Here is a 5339-nt window from a genome sequence, read left to right as displayed (position 1 = left end):
AAACAGATCCTATATTATTTTAGGGATGACTTTAACTGGACTGTAGAAAATTAGTAGAGGAAATTCCTCGTCACTTTGCATGTCACGCCTCTTCTTGTTTTACTCGTGTACAATGTCATTTTAAAGAAACTGTTGTCAGATAATTAAACTTTGGAAAATTGTCTTTAAAATGATATAGAACATGTTGACTATATACTGTATATCAGGCTTGTCCAGCTTCCAAGAGACTGTGATCTACTCCTGCTATAAAAAAAGCTGGTGGTGATCTACTCACTGGGTTGACCAAAGTTGCTGGGCTTTTTTTAGGAAGTCAGATTTGTTGAGCTTTTTGGGGGGGAAATCAAAGTAGCTGAGCTTTTGTGGGACAGTCAAATTTTTTGAGCTTTTTTGGAGAAGTCAAAGTTGTTGAACTTTTTTGGGGAGCTCAAAGTTGTTTTGGGGGTGGTGGAAGGGGTCCCGCAATCTACCGCGATCTACCACAGGCACCCCACGATCTACCAGTAGAGTGCGATCTGCCTGTTGGCCATCCCTGCTGTATATAAATGAAAAATGAGTCTGTAGGTTGACATTTTCACAGAATTACCCTGAAACACAAGGTGGCAACAGAGAGTCGTTATAATCACCTTTATTAATGCTGAATGAGATCTTCTTGGGAGGCGGTAGCTGAGTAGCTTTATCTGTGTGGGGGAGCTTAAAGCCCCAGTTAACAATGGACTGATGAGGATTGTTTATTTTGCCAACTGTGGTAGGTTAGGAGAGTATGCAAACAGAGAAAACACCTGCAGCACTGTGGACCTGTTGCAGACCCCTCCAAGTGTCCCTATTCTCCAGGGACGTCCCAGATTTAGAGAAGCTGTCCCAGTTACTGATTTGGTCCCACTTTTCATTAGGATGCACCTATTTTCATTGAAGGGTATGGAGTTATCCAACCCCTCAGCCATCTGAAGGCAATCCTGTATAGGGAAGGTTTTTTTAATGTTTAATGTTTTATTATTTTATTAATGTTTAATGTTTCTATATATGTTGGAAGCCGCCCAGAGTGGCTGGGGCAACCCAGTAAGATGTGTGGGGTATAAATAGCAAAATTATCATGATGGAATGGGACGTTCCTATTTTCACCAGAGAAATGTTGGAGGGCATGCTGTTGCTTGCTAACCAGGAAACAGAACAGAACTGAGATGACTCAGTTGGTAGAGGATGAGACTCTTAATCTCAGGAGTGTGGGCTTGGGCAAAAGGTTCCTGCATTGCAGGGGGTTGGACAAGACGACACTCGTGGTCCCTTCGAACTCTACAATTCTATGATTCTTGGATACTGTATATCAAGCATGTATTTGTGGCTTTGGGTAGTTTATATTATGCTTCCAAGATCTGGGATATGAAAAGATCTAGCGTATTTGGCAACAATCAACGTGCAAGAGGAAAGTGAGAGCAAGACAATAGGTCAGCATGATGATGATGATGGTGAAGTTATATATTTTACTGCCCCCCGCTTTCAATTTAAGGTTGCAACCATTTAAGATACAACATTAAAAACAGTTTGAAAACTTACCAGTACAAAAAATAAATATATAGAATCACAAAAAAGAGGGTGGGCTCTGAAAATATATTTCTCCAGTGTCACATAGTGTCCTCCATACACTGTTGGATCCCAACTCCCTGTTAGGATTCCTGCTCTGTGTTTGCAGTCATGAGATTGTTGTCTATCACATGACTGTATGGTATGTATGGAGTGTTAGGGGAGAGGTAGTACCTCTGGTGTGGGACAGGTCGTGCTTCTTCTGGGGTAGTTCGTCCACCTTTGGTCCCCCACCTTGCACTCAGCTCTTACCTGTGGCTCCTAGAAGCTGCCAGCACGAGACAGCGGCCTCACCCTAGGAATGGCTTCCACTGGCCAGCTAAACCAGGTGTGGGTAACTGATGGGTCTCAAACCCACAGTGACTTAGAGACTTCGCCTGCATGCAAAGACAGGCTCTGGCAGACGAGATCAACTGTGGGTCCAATAGTCAAGAAGGCAGTTTCTGCATGTGCTGTAGAGAGAAGTGAGGGGCAGATGGGGTTCATCTAGCTGGAAAGGTGGCCTGTCTAGCAGAAGGAGAACTCTGACCCTGAACCTCCACTGCCTATCTCTGGGAGAAGAAAAGGCTAAGGTGTAAACCCGACACAGATCTGGAGTGGAGTCCCTAAGATGGTTGGATGGTGCCTTGTATGCCTCCTTCCAGCAGGTCCTGCAGCCAAGTTAGTGCCAAACGTACTGTTCTGCTTTCCTTTAGATGACGTGAGTGAGGCCAAGAATGGGGTCTTGTCACCTGAGCAGCCCAGGACCTCCATACACATTGCCCAGGCTTGAGCCCCAGAGAAGTCATCTCAGTGCTGCTAACATATCGGTTTGACTTCATTCTCAGATGAGCACTCCATTGTCTCCTGAGACAGACGGGTGCCAACCATTAGGAGCTGTATCCCAACATTTTCTACAAGAGTATAGATTCCCCACCCATGTCCAAAGGCAACCACCAGTAGAGCCCATAGCAGTTATCTGTCTTGGGAGTTATGGGTTTACCACCATGACCAGCCTATTCTCATCCCAGAATGGTCGTAGCTGATGAATCAGCAGAAGCTAGTAAGTGGCTCTCACAATGGAGGCTCCTTGTGTCTCCGTCAACAGTGTTGGATGTGGAGTAAACTCAGGCTGTATACCTGTTCCTTGAGGGAGGGTGCAACCCCATGTAGAACAGGCTGCCATACACAATTCCTGGACTTGGGAGCCACTCAACCGCAGCACCTTTATCATGTCAGGACTTGCTCTCTGCTCCACCGTCCTCATCTTGGTCCTATACTTGGTTATGTTTTGTTCACGGTCAGAAGGATATAATGGTAAGGGCAGACTTTCACTTCTAGATATTAGCATCTCTCCGCTCTTTGGTGTGCTGACAACTGTAGTTGTAGTTCTCCATTTATGTATCTGGCAGATTTCCATTGTTGCTGTTGTTCATGGCAACTTACTTCTGCATATATTTTGTTCCACATCAGCTGGCAATAAGATGTCTCTTCTCCCCACTGGGGCTGGCTTTGCATAATCTATATTTTAATCTTTCAAAACAAAACGAAATTGCATATGCATTCACTACAAAGAAAGGGGAACTAGTTTAATTAAGGCTACATTTATTTGGGGCATAACCCTGCATAGGAAAAGGTACCAAAGGAAACACACAAGAAGGCACCATAACAGAAATACTGAGTATCTTCCACCATGGGGATGTTGTACTTTTAAGCATAGCCAATATGCATTTTCACCACCCCTCTGTATTAAAAATCAGGGGCATGCTTCTACCTTACACCTGTAAATGGTTCTTGTTAGGATGAATAAAACAGAGGTGCAGGGCCTTTTTCAGCCTTTCCAGAGGCCACATTTCCTTCTAGTCAACTTTCCAAGGGCCACATACGGGGGGGGGGGGGCTAGAAGCAAAACCAGTCACCGTCAGAGGTGCAGTGAGCTATGGTTGCCATGTGTCTTCTTTTTCCAGGACATGTCCTCTTTGTCGGGGTCAAATTTCTGTCCGGGTGGACATCTTTAAAATTCACCAAAATGTGTCTGGCTATACTTTCTGGATGAGACATAGACATAACTGCTGGCTGAAGACTTGCTTTCCTCTTCTCTTCTCCTGCCCGCCCCCCCCCCCCAGCAATATATCACAGCTTCTATAGCCTACATATAGTAGGGGTATTTAAAACGAGAGCTGTCATGGCGTCCTCTTTTTTGCTCTTCAAAATATGGCAACCCTAAACTGTGAGCAGAAGGCTCTGAATGCAGCATTCCAGTTTTGGAAGCAAGACGAGGCATTTGAAACTCTGGACTGTGTTCAGGCTGGAGGAGAGAATTCAGGCAATGGTTGTGGGGGACATTTTAACTACCTTCAAATATCTGAGGGGCTGTCCCACGGTAGATGGAACAGACCTGCACCATGGCAGTCAGGAGTTCAGCCTACAATCGAGTAGGACCCTGGCAGAGACACATGCCCGACTGGCATGTTCTCTCCCTCCTGGTCAATCGTTCGGGAGCTTCAAAAGCTTTCTTCAGCCCGAACATCACAGCGACTGATGCCAACCAACACCAGCATGCTTAGGGATCTGCAGAGTTTGTGCATTTCATGTGACAGACCTCAGCAACTCAGCATTTTGGCTAATCTACTTTATTTACATATGCAACATGGTTCCCTCTCTCTCTAGCATCAGACAGCAAAGAGAAAAAGAATGAAGGACAATAGTCTCACTTCACGGAACACAGTAACACAAACATCCTCTCTCCGTCACTTCCCACTCTGTGGAGTCAAAACATACCCCGTCATGTGATAGACAAAAATCCCATGACTTGCAATCATAGATCAGGAATTCTAACACTCATATCACTTCAACAGCCATGGCTCCCCGCAAATGAATATGGAAACTGTAGCTTCTTAGAGGTACTAGGAGTTGTTAGGTAAAGGTAAAGGGACCCCTGACCGTTAGGTCCAGTCGCTGATGACTCTGGGGTTGCGGCACTCATCTCGCTTTACTGGCTGAGGGAGCCAGTGTATATCTCTTGCAGACCTGCCATTGCCAGAGGTCCTTTGGAAAAGGAATTGACTCTAGGGATTGTAAATCTGTGGCAGCATGTGTGTGGGGGGGGGTGTCTTCTAACTGCTCTCAGTGCCCATAACAAACTACAGTTCCCAGGATTCTTTGCGGTGAAACATGGCTGTATTTAACAAGTGTGTTAAATACAAAGATGTGGAAGCAACCTTGTCTCCTGTTGTACCAGAGGGAAGAACTAGGACCAGCAGATTTTGGATAAATATTAGGCGGAACTTTGTAATGGTAAGAGGTACAGTCTTCATCCTTGGATGTTGTGGCGATCACACAGGGTCCCCAGACGTTTAACGGTCTATTGATCCCTGTGCCACCACTGTGCTCGCTTCCCCACTGCCACCAACCAGTTACTCTCTGGTAAAACACTGAGTCCAGTCAGTTGTTAAAAGTGAACACACAAAAAAGTTTATTTTACAAACATTAACAAGTTCATGGTTTCTCAGATAATATTCCTGCCAGTATCTTAACTTTAGTTTCTTTACCGGCCTAGACCTTCCTAATACCTTCTGACTGATTATCTCAACTGTTTGACTGACTCCTCTTAACAAATTCTCTCCCTCTCTCACACCAGACTACCCCAGCCCACAGATTTACCTTCTCTGTCTCTTCTAACTCCAGACTGTCTTCTCAACAACTCTAACTCCCTAACCCCCCCCCTCTGTGCTTAAACCTTATACACAGTTAACTCTGCCCCTTGGGTTCCCATTGGTTAG

The sequence above is a fragment of the Podarcis filfolensis genome (genome assembly GCF_964270895.1).
Source record: "Podarcis filfolensis genome assembly, contig: HAP1_SCAFFOLD_409, whole genome shotgun sequence".
In the NCBI taxonomy this organism is placed as follows: Eukaryota; Metazoa; Chordata; class Lepidosauria; order Squamata; family Lacertidae; genus Podarcis; species Podarcis filfolensis.
Note: the sequence above shows the minus strand (reverse complement) of the source record.